We start from the raw sequence: 13,418 nt of genomic DNA on the forward strand, positions 1-13,418 counted from the left end.
ATAGACACCAGCTTGGATAGCTTTAAGAAGATATTAGATAGATTCAGGAATAAAGCAGCTGGAGTGCAATGATTAGACAGCAGCTTTGCTTGGTTCATCAGGATGAACATGAGATTGAATAATAGCCACTTGTCAAGAAAATGGCAAGAGTGTTCTGTCATTAGTTTAAAATCAGATTGTTTAGTTAATAGCAAAAGGTCAAGATATAATGTTCCAACTTGCTAGAATATTTTTGTTTGGTTTGCTTTTTGTTTTACACAGGACATTTTACTATATCTGCTGAGGCCAACCATTTCTCATGTCATACTTTACTGTCTCAGCAGACAAACAGCTCATCCAGCTGGCAATTGTGTTGGTAAAAATAGTGACTGTCCCTTCTACCCTGTCCATTGCCATATCTCTGTCGAATAAGGAGGAAGGACTCTTTCCCAAAAGGAAGGCACCTGCAAGACAAAGGAGATGCCCAAATGCCAAACTGCAAACAGAGAGCATCGCTTATCCTAACACTGAACAGTTTGTTACTAGAATAGCAATTTAAATGCCATTGATGTAGGTGCCCATTATCCAAACTTGGCTTGTAAAAAAAAATCTCTCTAAACAAAATATGAAGACTCAATTTTCAGTTAAAACTTAATGTAAATTGATTTTTAGGTCTTGAAGAACTTTACAATAAAACAAAATTAAAAAGAACCTCATCCCCCAAAAGTACTCAGCAACATCCAAGGCCATCTTAATTATCTACAAACAGTGTATGGCAAATTAGTATAATGTTGGATGCTCGTACTGTGATTTAAGCCTGCCAGGTTTGTGAATCTTGTGAGTCAGGCAGTTTGTTGCTTATCAACAGAAATGGTTATATGCACCATATCTGAGACTCCACCTCTAATAGCAACATTTTCTCTTAATGGGAAATTATGGAAGAATAATATATTTTACTGATAGATTCTGCAGAACGGATTTTTCTTCTCTACTTCTATTTCTCCCATGTCTTCCCAAATCATGTCTGAGGGACAAATTTCATGGCTTCCCACCATGGATTAAAGAGAGGGAAGGAGGGCCGAAAACGGCAGAAGGGCGAGTTCACATGAAAATTGTGGTATAAAGCTCTATATTTCTATTTAAAAACTGCAATGTTATTTTTAAGCATAGGATGCAGCTTTGCAGAGTTTTATAGCTCATTTAGTCCCTATTATTATTATTATATATGGGATATATAATCTCTGCATTCCATACATTATATTTGTATAATTAAAAGTATTGTCCCCTAAGAAGAACTGTGCTGGATCAAGCAGAATGCAAATAACAGACTCTGAAGGTACCATGGAGATCTTCTAATCCAGCCCTTTACTCAAGCAGGAGACCATATGCCATTCTGGACAAATGGCTGTCCAATCTCTTCTTGAAAACCTTCAACAATGAAGCACCCACAACTTCTGGAGGAAACTTCTGATCAATTGTTCTCACTGACAGAATATTTCTCCTTAATTCTAGGTTGTATCTCTTTTTGATAAGCTTCCATTGGTTGCTTCTTGACCTACCCATAGGTGCTCACCTAGCCTGGCATTAGCAATATTGACAGAAACAGGAGGCTTACCTAGCCTGACATTCTTTCAATCAATGGCTTAAGCAGGGCAAGAATACTAGTTCATCTTCCCACTCATGTATTCCATCATCTGATACCAAGAGGCATCTACTCTAGTCCCTATCAAGCCATCAGCTTGGAAGGAAATATCAAATTGACTGCTGTATGCCTAAGTGGTTGTCAATCTCTGGCACACATATATCCAGGTCACAGGTATAGACTGGGTTCAGACATTGTGCTGATCTATAATTTGCTTTCTTGTACCTTATTGAATACATCTTGAATGGCTGGATTTCTTCCACACATTAAGTTATATATCATATTGCTCAAAATTGCAATTGTTGGGTTTATAAAATGGGCTAAACAAAAGCCAAATATATTACATTCTGGTTTAGCGCTATTTATGAACACAAATAGATAAATGTATATGTACAATTTTACATGGTGCAGTTGCTTTAAAGTGGTATACCCCTTTAAAAACATTCCCCTACTTTCCATTGAGAAAAAAAATCATTCTTGTAGGATGCACTCATAGCAGATTTTCACTGTATAGCTGACATGCTATTAAATAATTGAAAACTGGAAGAGGAAGTCTAGAAAAATACATCCTGGAATGAAGGGAGAAGAATGAAGAAAACAAAGGAGTTAAGGAAGCTTTTAGTCTGTTCTTTGGCCAAGTATATTGATGATCTGGTAATCAGGACTCCGCTCTTTCCAGGATATAATGCTAATGGGAAGTGCATGGCTTTTAGTTAAGCTTTCTGGTGTCTTAGAAACAAAGGCAAACATCTCTTAAATAAAGAGAAATAAGTTATTCCCTTAACCCTTTTAAGCAAACTAAATGTGAGGAACAAGACTCAGAATATCGTTCTTGTCACCATATATTAGAGAAATGGCTGAGATGTCCCCTGCCTTTTTAACATTTTACTAGATACAACATTAACCTGCCTCTATTATTTATTCATGAAGTGCAGCCATTAAGATGATAAATCAAATTATCAGCTTCCTGTCTCACTTCAGTTTTAATCATTTTTTATAGCTGGCATAATACAAAGACAGTTTCCTTCCTTTGGAACAGAAGAGCTTTGATAATCTGTTTATTAAGAATCCACATTTGCTTTCCATTTTTAAATCTACCTTTGTTATTTCTATGTCAGTTCCAGCTGTAATAAAAATCCAATAAGGAACCTGAACACTTATTAACTGAAGAAAAATTATCTTTGATATGAATGGGCTTCATAATATTTAGGTTATATAATTGGATTGTGGCAATGGGTTCTACATGGGGATACCCTTGAAGAGTATTTGGAAGCTACAACTGGTACAGGATGCAGCAGTATAGACAGTTTTGAAGCTCCTAAGGAGGCATATGTGACACCACTGATATGTGAGCTTCACTGGCTGCCAGTTTGCTTCCAGGTCCAATTCAAGGTGTTGGTCATTACTTTCAAAGCCCTTTATAGCATGGGTCCCGGGTATTTGAGGAACTCACCCCAATGGAACTAGCCCACTCCACTCATTTCAGCAGACATTGCCTACTTTGGATCCCATCGGCCAAAGAATTTTGGCTGGCAGGGTCCGGGAGAAGAGCCTTTTCTGCTATGGCCCCTGCCCTCTGGAATATTTTCCTGTAGGAGGTGAAGTCCACCCCTATGCTGGCCTTCCAGAAAAGCCTCTGTCACTTGGCCTGGGGCCCTGACAGAGGCCTACTACACTAGGGATGACTCAGTGATGGGATTCAAATATGTGAACAATCAGTTCTCCATGTGGATGCTGCTTCCAGAAGTCCGTTCTGGGCCTGGGCAACAAATTTTTTTGCTACCGGTTCTGCTGAAGTGGTGCGAACCGGCTGAATCCCACCACTGGGATGACTGACTGGGCAGAGAAGAGCCCCATTACCATCTCTTAAATATTCATTATATCAAGATAATAACCTTCAAATTATTCCTGGTTGGTTTTTAGTTTTTTAGCTTTTCTATTCACCTTTTCTAATTTTAATTGTTTTCTAGTGCTTTTAATATTTTTATTATATTGTAAGCTGCCCAGAGAGTCACTGTATCAGTGAGATGGATAGCATAGAAATTTAAGGAATAAATAAATAATACTAATAAGCTAACTCAGAATGCAGAAATATGTGCCCGCCAGGGGAAAAAGTGTAACTTCTGTGATTCTACGTGGAACAGCAACATAAAATGAAAACATGGTACAGAAGTAGGGTTGCAATGAGCTTTGCTTGTTGTTCTCTTTGTCTTGTTGCTCTCTTTACAAAACATTTCAACAACATTTAAACAGCTGCTTGTAGTTCATACAAGTTTCTTTTCAGGCATAATTTGAAAGCTATTTTCTTGAAGTAATGAATAATTAGAGATTTGGTTCATTGAAGGAACATTTTTCCTGGAGTGATAGGATCTTTCCAAAACTTCATATTTGTTATCTGGGGATTTTCTCCTGCTCATCCAAAGACCAGGCTTTGTAGAACATGGTACATTTCATGTGAAATGTCCTTCCCAGCTAAGTTGTCTAAATCAATGGTCCCCAACCTTTCCACCTTGGTGGCCTGGCCAGGGGAGGGTGTGTGAGTTAAGATAAGATAACCTTTATTGTCATTTTTTTATTGTGGGCACAACGGCACATATCAAAAATGAAATTTAGTTGCCCGCTCTCAAAGTGTGTTGAGTGGTAGGCGCACACATGTGCGCACAACTCCATTGGTGTGAGTGATGGGCACATGTGCCCTCCACTCATACAAATGGAGCTTCGTGTGTGAGCGGAATGCATTTGCATGAATGGTGGGCACTTGCGCTCATGCACAAAGCTCCACATGCACAAGCAGAGGGCGTTCATGTGCAAAGCTCCATTTGCACAAATGGAGCTTCAAGCGTGAGCACAAGCACCCTCCACTCAAGTGCCCTCTGCTCGCATGAGTGGAGCTTTGTGTGCGAGCGCAAGGGCCCAACACTTGTGTGAGCGGAACTTCACACATGCATGCCTGCTCGCCACTGCCACAAGTTGAGATTCACACATGCTCACACTTGCCCATCACTCTCATGGCCCAGTTTGAAATAGGCCACAGTCCGGTAGGGGGCTGCAGCCTGGGGGTTGGGGACCCCTGCTCTAGATCCAACTTTGATATACAGAATTTCTGTCAGACCTAGTGATGTTTTTGTAATTTGCCCATGTTTTATCCTCTTTGCTTCCAAGTTGTTCTTACACCTCCATTTGATGTTGTTTTATGTTGCTTCTCTGTTATATTTATTATTTTCCCAACTTTTATTGTATTTGTTATTTAGTCTATAATATGCTTCCATGGGAGCATTTTGCTCCAGGAGATTTATGAATCATTTTTTAAATGATAAATGTTGAGCTTAAAGCTTAATATACTTTGGCTCCACTTTTATTTTTAATCTTTGTATCTTTGTTTGTTAAAGGCCTCAGAGACATAAACTTGGGTCATTTGGAAGGTGTGTAAGAAAGAGAGCTTCCAAGCAGTCTGCTGAATTGTGAGCGTTTTGGGACAGATAAAAGTGTACAGCTTAACTACAGCATTAGCTATCAGACAATGTGAAGACAGCTACCAGCTCAGATGGCCTTAAAAAGGGATTACAGAAATGGAAGACTATTGGTAACTAAATTCCTTGGGTTAGCAGAGCAAAGCTGCAGGTGTCCAGATAATCACTAGACTGCAGCAGTGAAATACAGAAAAATGAAACTCCTTGTGATTGTCATGTGGTCATCCACATTTTTGCAACACAGATCTGGTAATCCTCTATCTGCATCTACATTACAGAAGCAATATAGTGTAATTTGCCAGTTGGTGTAGAAGAAGATTAAGAGACTTCACTTTCTTTCTGGGCTTCCCATGTGGACTGATTTGCACATTGGGAGAAGACTATGCAGGATTAGGATGGGCTTTGAGGTTCCTTATTACAGTGTCACCCATGATTCTTTGACAGAAGAATTGTCCACCAAAACCAGACCATCATAGCTTCACAGTTTCCACCCAAAAAATAATAATAACCAATTGTTTTTGTACCAAGAAGAACAACCTAAACTGAAGAATTTACTGCACAGAGCTCAGGAAATTTGTGATATGTGAGGGTACAGAGATCAACTCTCTTGTTTTGTATATATGAGATATCTAGATCAACAGACCTGACAATCCAATGCGGCCGTCACCTGACTTGACAATAACAACCTTTGAGGTTTGCTTTTGAAGAAAATAACATTGCTTGAGACTCTGAGCTTGTTTTTAAACAGCAACAGGTCTGGCCTCTCCCTCTTCTGAGAGGTAAACAAGCTGCCCAAGGAAGAGACAAAGCTTTCCCTTATATTACCCAAAGCTGTCACATACTTTGAAGCACATCATGTCATTTTGACAGATCCAGGAACTAGATGCGTATCTCAAGGGGATATGAGTGACCCATCCCACATTTAGAGAGCCAAATCATGTAGAAAGTTATTGTTGGCAGTTCTACAGTATTTTGTTTCCCATTCTCCTGATGTGAAAAACACAACTTATTCTACCATTCTTCTCTACAGCTTAAACAACCACAGAATCTTCAACTATGCTCTAAATCAATGTTTTTCAACCTCAGAAACTTTAAGATATTACTGGGCTAGCAGGACAATCATTTCTTGTTTTGCTGGCAATATATTTCCATGAAAATAAAATACATGGACAGATTACTCTCCATACCTTTTTCATAATACCTAAAACAGTTTGAAATGCTGTACAGGTAGTCCTCCACCTATGACTGGTCACATAGCAACCATTCAAAATTACTATAGATCCAAAGGTACTTACCGTATATGCCGCCGTATTAGGCGACCCGGCGTATAAGACGACCCCCGTCTTTATAGCCGGGCCGCATTCCTAGAACATCGTCTTATACACCGGAAACTACCAGTATTTCCGGCATATAAGACGACTCGGCATATAAGACGACCCCCGTCTTTGGCGCCGATTTCAGCGCTCGCGGAAGTCGTCTTATACGCCGGCATTTACGGGTATGACTTGGTTCCAAAGTTCCGACAGTCATCCCCCTCCCCTGCAATCACATGACTGCGTTTCAAGTGCTCAGGAACCAACCTGCATTTACAGCCATTTACAATATCCCCTAGTCACATAATGGTGATTTATGACACTTTTGCTGAAAACCAGCATTTATTTTGGATTTTCAGCAAAAATACCCCATAGCAAACAATGGTTTCACAGTATTTGCTTAACAACTACCCCAAAAAGGGTCATAAAATTTGGTGACCTGCTTTACAAACCATCACAACTTACAACTGAAATGGGCAAGCTCTATTACGATCATAAATTGAAGATATCTGGTTTTACAGTACTGCTATAGGAAGATTTAACAGCACTGAACTAGACCTTATGCTGTGTTGCTGCTTTCCTTCCTTCTGGGTGGAGTTATTGAGAATGAAATCTTCTACATGTTAAGTGTCTGATCTGTCATTCAGCCATGATTCGCTCTGGCTTTCTTTCTTTCTTTTTTTAAAGACGCAATATTAGTAAAGCTAGAATTTAGGGATTGAAAAGACAGCAAACATTCTACATCTCACAGTGATTTCTGTAAAAGTGGAATAATAATAATTATCACTGTTATTATTAGAATTTCTTTTGGAGAAATTTATTTTAGACTTCACATGATGAATATAATTTTATGTTCCTAAAATAATTTAAGTCCCAAATTACAATATACTGTTTTATTAGTTTATCAAAATGCATTGAAGATTACAGTACCTGTATTCCGCATGTTGAATTTCATTGTTTCTGATCAGTTATCAAATTATACATGAGTCAGCCACAGAGGGAGAGTGGTCATTGATTATATATTCAGATTGTTCTCATTGATACTGTTAATACAGTGTTTTCATACTGTAAATCAGGGGTCTTCAACCTTGGCAACTTTAAGACTAGTGGACTTCAACTTCCAGAATTCCTCAGCCAGTTGCCAAGGTTGAAGACCCCTGCTGTAAATCAACCAGAGAGTGATCGCTTACTACTTGGTTTGGACTTTATGTGGAAATAATGTAGCACAGGAGAATCACAATGTAGAAGGCACCATTGTATAACTTTGAACTGCTATAAATACTTCAAGCTATATTTTTATACGTGGACATAATTATTAAAAATGATCATGTTCTGCAATCATCTTTCAAAAGAAACTAAACCTGGATAAATCACAGCCAATCAAATGTGTCTTGCTTTCAGAATTGAGGTCACCCCATGACTTTATTACCTTTCATTTGGAAATCGTTTACTAACGAATGAATTTCCAAAGACATATAATTCCCCCTCCCCACCCTAACCATCTAGCAAGGGGAAAATGTTGATAAAGCAGCCATACTGTGCCTTGACAGAGACAGGCAGCCTACAACTCTCAGAAATTAATGAATATATTGATATTTAGGAACATAATCCTCTTGCATTAGTTCCATGCTGCTGTTACTGCTGTTATCTATGAAGCCCCATTGATTTTTTTCACTTGCCTGCAGCTTGTTGCATCAACTTGTCAGGGTTTTAATATCATTGGGGAAAAAAACCCAATCTTTCTCTCTCACAACATGCTGGCTGTCCTACTTCCTGCCCCTCCCTCAAAAAAGTAATGAACTATTATCTACCACAGTGAGTGGGTACCCTGGTTTGATCTTCTGCTAAATGTGATATTGTGATCAACTGACAGCTTGGCTTCAAAAAATGTATTTATGCCCTTTTCTCTTTTCGGGAAATTTGTTAATAGCATACCAAAATATGGCATAACAACGATCAGCCTACCAGCTAAGCCAATTGCCACTTCTTATTTAGAAACAACAGTGGATGAGGCTATTTCCAGCAGCACTAAAACTTTTTAATATAACTTACAACAGTTCATTTAGTGATCATTCAAAGTTATAACAACATTGAAAAAGTGTCATTGTAACTTTAATGACTGTTTAGTGACCACTTTTCACACTTAAACAACAGCATTCCCAGGGTCACGTGATCAAAATTGGACACTTGGCTATTGACTCATATTTATTACAGTTACAGCATCCTGGGGTCATGTGATCACCATTGCAACCTTAAGCCAAGTTCAGTCAATGGGGAAGCCAAATTCACTTAATAATCGTTGTTACTAACTTAATTGCAGTGATTTACTTAACAACTGTGGCAAGAAAGGTAATAAAATGGGGCAAAATTTATATAACAACTGTTTCACTTAGCAACAGAAATTTTGGGTTCAATTGTGGTGGTAAGTCAAGGACTACCTGTATAGTATAGTATAGTTTCTCAGACATGCTGAAAAACCCCATGAAAATCTGTAGTGAGTTGGGGGGGGTAATATTTTCCCTGGACCTTATCTCCTTTCCCTGTGTCTATGCACACATTCTCTCAAAGACAACTTCCCTTTTTTCTGGATAAGTAACTTATTTGGAGTGTTTGTTACTGTGATGAATGCAGTTTCACTGTGATGAATGGACTACAGTGTTAGTGTTGACCTTTGGTCTCTCTATAGTGTCTATTTATTATACACTTATTCTTCCCTCCCTCAAGGACAGCATTCAATCTTCATGTCATCTTGTAATATACAGTCCCCACCCTTTATGTAGATTTGGCTAGCAGAAAGTCTACCCCAAGCTATACTTCTAAGCCAGTTCTCTCAAACCTGTGCTTTTTATTCTTGTTGGATTACAACTTCCATCTGCTGTCACAGCTGGATTTATGGGTTTTTGGAATTCAGCACTATAAGGAGGACTCTGGTTCTCCCATCGAGTTAGACTATTGGATTGAACTGGGGACAGCAAGGTTTAAATCTCTACTCAGACATGAAACTCAGTGAATGATTTGATGTTATTTAAGATAATGCCTCTTTCTTTATGAAGCTGTACACAAACTCCAGTTTGCTCTAGTGGTTAAGGCACCACATTAGAAAGCAGGTGACTGTGAGTTCTAGTCCCACCTTAGGCATGAAAGCCAGCTGGGTGATTTGGGGTCAATCACCAGGAGATTGTGAATTCTAGTCCTACCTTAACCATGAAAGGCACATGGGTGATTTGGGGGCAGTTTCTCTCTCAGCCCAAGTCACCTCACAGGATTGTTGTCGTGAGGAAAATAGGAGAAGGAGTATTGTATGGTCCAAAGGTGCTTTTTCAAGAGGTAACTAGACTTACTTGAAGACTTTTTACTTCTCATCCAAGAAGCTTCTTGAAGAAAGGTCTTCAAGGAAAAATGAAGTAAGTCCAGTTGCCTCATGAAAAAGCATCTTTGGGACAATCATGACCTAGATGTCTGAGAATCTCCATAGACATGCGTATTGTAGTTGTTTATTGCCTTGAGTTATTCATAAAAACAATAAAGGCAGGATATAAATAAATAGATAAATAAATATCATCTGAGGAGATTGCACAAAGTGCCATGAGATTATCTGGCAGCAACCAAGATCAAGCTTCCACTGTTGCCACTTCAACTGTCTGAAATGTATTCCCTGCAGAGATGGGAGCCTGGCTAAAACATATAAGGAACGGTTGCTGGAATTGGGTATGTCTAGTTTAATGAAAAGAAGGACCAGGGGTGACATGATAACAGTGTTCCAATATCTCAGGGGTTGCCACAAAGAAGAGGGAATCAAGCTATTCTCCGAAGCACCTTAAGGCAGAACAAGAAGCAACAGATGGAAACTAATCAAGGAGAGAAGCAACCTAGAATTAAGGAGAATTTTCCTGACAGTTAGAACAATTAATCAGTGGAACAAATTGACTCCAGAAGTTGTGAATACTCCAACATTGGAAGTTTTTAAGAAGAGACTGGACAGACATTTGTCTCAAATGGTATAGGGCTTCCTGCCTGAGCAGGGGGTTGGACTAAAAGACCTCCAACTCCATTTTTCTGTAATTAATTTATTCAAAAGTCCATAAAATATCTATCTTTGTACAAGCTTTTAACTTCCATTTTAACTGTTAATTTTAATTATTAATTTCACTGCTATATTAACTGTTTTTACTTTTTCAGTTTAGAAACAAATCTTAATCTGCTAAGAGACTTTAACAATTGACATCATTCTAATTTAAATAACTATTTTTTTCTTAGCCCTTCATAGGGTTTCACAAAAGTAATACTGGAGAGAGACAACTGTGTATATCATTGTAAAGGTTTGGGAAAAATGGATAAAAATACAATAAATAACATATAATTTCAATATACATGCTGTCTAGAGAATTCCAGTTATTTTGTTGTCCAGGGTTTATGGTAGAACCTGATATTCTTTCTTACTTTTGACCTTCTTTTATAGTACAAAATGCATACCTGAGCGGAACATCAGTCATCAACTTTTCTCTCTCATCTTTTTCCTTTCTCCTTTGCTTCCTATTATATCTGATGGAGAATGCCTGAGACTGCAAAAGCTTTCATGCTGGTATGTAATCTTAGAGTTGGCCTAATAAAAAATGGCCTTGCTATGGATTTTGCAGCATTGAGTGGCTGAACCTTAGGCTTAAGTTGGTATTCAGCAGAAGAACGGGGCTTACATTCATCATAAAAAGAGTGCAGTGACAGAGAAGGATAATGATGGAGTTGACTATAACAGCACAGCCATCTCCTTTGGTGACTTGGGGAAAAGATTGATGGCTTCAACTATACAACTGCCTTCCTTAGATGTTGCCCAAGGCCACAGGAACATTTCCAGTTTTCTTCTTTTATATAGAAATTTTCTTTTCCGGGCACTGCCTGATGCTAAACCAGGGCAGGGGGCCAGTTCCAACAAATGCTCACTGGAAGCTTTCTCTCCCTCCTCCCATTTAGCTAGCCAACAGGCACTTGAGTGAGCTAATTTGAACCATTTGCCTACTCTTAAAGCACTCCAGCCTCTTGTGATACTTGCAGCAGGATTCCTGTGCAGGAAACCTGTAAGCTCTCTTTCAATTTATCAGTGAAATGTCCATCAAACTCCCCAAGGGCACTGGTTGCTATTTTGCCAAGACTCTTCCAGCTTCATATCTTCCTGTCTTCACAGAGGGGAAGAGGAATTGGTAGGCATTATATTAATAGCCCTGAGAATTGGAAGTATTAGATGACTGCTCTAGAATTCAATGAATCTGTTCCTGCCTGAAGGGCAGGCGGGGAAATGGTGGGGATAGAGATTTCAGCTATTTATTGTGGGAATAATCCAGAGAAAGAAATATTTGGGGGAATATTAAAAAGGCAGAATATATTTCCCCAAAGGATCTTAAAGGCAGAAAAGCTATTTTCCTAATAGCCCCAAGCAGACTCAGCAGAAACCAGCTTTTAGAAATGCAGATGTAACAATCCATTTAGGAAGGTTGGAGCCAGGAAACTAGAAGAAACTGATGAGATTAGGAAGACAAAGATGCCTAAAATCTAATACCCCCACCCAAACTCTAAGGACAGGAAATCTAATAGGATTAACCCACCAATACCAAAAGTGCACACTCAGACTCAGGTCAAAGTACATGACACAGAAAATATAAATCCTCAAACAGGAACAGGAAACAACCTCAAAAGCCCAAGAAGGTATAAAAACCCACCATTCCCAGCTACATGTGGTCAGTTTTCCCAGAAACATGCTTCTGTCTGGCTTTGCTCTTCAATAAACTACAACCGTCTTTCTATAGCAATCTCCATTTTGTTTATTCCCAGCTTGGACTGGACCCTGATGAAGATTTTTCATTCAACAATATTATGCTATCAAAGGTGATAAGAATGAAAACAAATCAGCGGGGGGGGGGGAGGAGAACCATTTAACAGTCTTTACTAGCAGTTCTTGTTATTAAAGTAGTGTTTCTCAGCCTCTGCCATTTTAAGATATGTGGACTTTAACTCCCAGAATTCCCCAGCCAGAAACACTTTATTAGGAATAAGATAGAGAGATTATGAAATATAAGCACAATATAATTAGGGACACTCCTTCCAAAGGTAGCAGCATTTAGCTGACCTTGAATATCCTGGAAATTACTGTAAAGCAGGGGTAATCAATCTTGGCTCGTGGACTTCAACTGTGCTAGCTCAGGAATTCTGGGAGTTGAAGTCCACGAGTCATAAAAGAGCCAAGGTTGACTACCCCTGCTGTAAAGAGAGGACCCCCAGGAAATTCTAGAATTCTTGGCTAGAGTAAGAAGTCAAGAAAACATTTCAGATCTAAGCAGTGGCAAACCACTTCCATAATATACCAAAAAAGTGCATTAATGCAGTACAGGTAGGCCTTGATTTAGAACCATTCATTTAATGACCATTCAAAATTACAACAGCACTGAAAAACACGAGTTATGCCCTTTTTTCACCCTTACAATCGCTGCAGCTTCCCCGTGGTCATGTGATCAAAATTTGGGTGCTTGGCAACCAGTTCATAGGACGGTTGCAGTGTCCCAGGGTCACATGATCCTGTTTTGCAATCCTCTGACAAGTCAGTGGAGAAGCCAGATTCACTTAGCAACCCTGTTACTAACTTACTGTGTTACTAACAACTGCAGTGATTCACTTAACAACTGTGGCAAGAAAGGTCATAAAATGGGGCAAAACTCATTTAATAAATGTTTCGCTTAAATCACAGAAATCTTGGGCTCAACTGTGGTTGTAAGTCAAGGACTACCTGTATCAGGACCAGACGCTCCCACTAACACCACCTTCTTAGAAAAATATCAATTAACATTCCAATTTTTCATGATGTCAAAAGAAATTTTTACAGTTAGCTAATGACCAGTAAGGATGATCTCTGGTCTCGATACTGATGAAATACGGGAGCCACTCAAGTGAGTCAGAAAAAAATCCCTCCCCTTCAGTGAATAATTGAACACAGTCCCACAACAAGTGACTGATAGTTTCCACAATGCC

Source organism: Crotalus tigris, unplaced genomic scaffold (genome assembly GCF_016545835.1).
Source record: "Crotalus tigris isolate CLP2741 ecotype Arizona unplaced genomic scaffold, ASM1654583v1 scf7180000017605.3043972, whole genome shotgun sequence".
Lineage (NCBI taxonomy): Eukaryota > Metazoa > Chordata > Lepidosauria > Squamata > Viperidae > Crotalus > Crotalus tigris.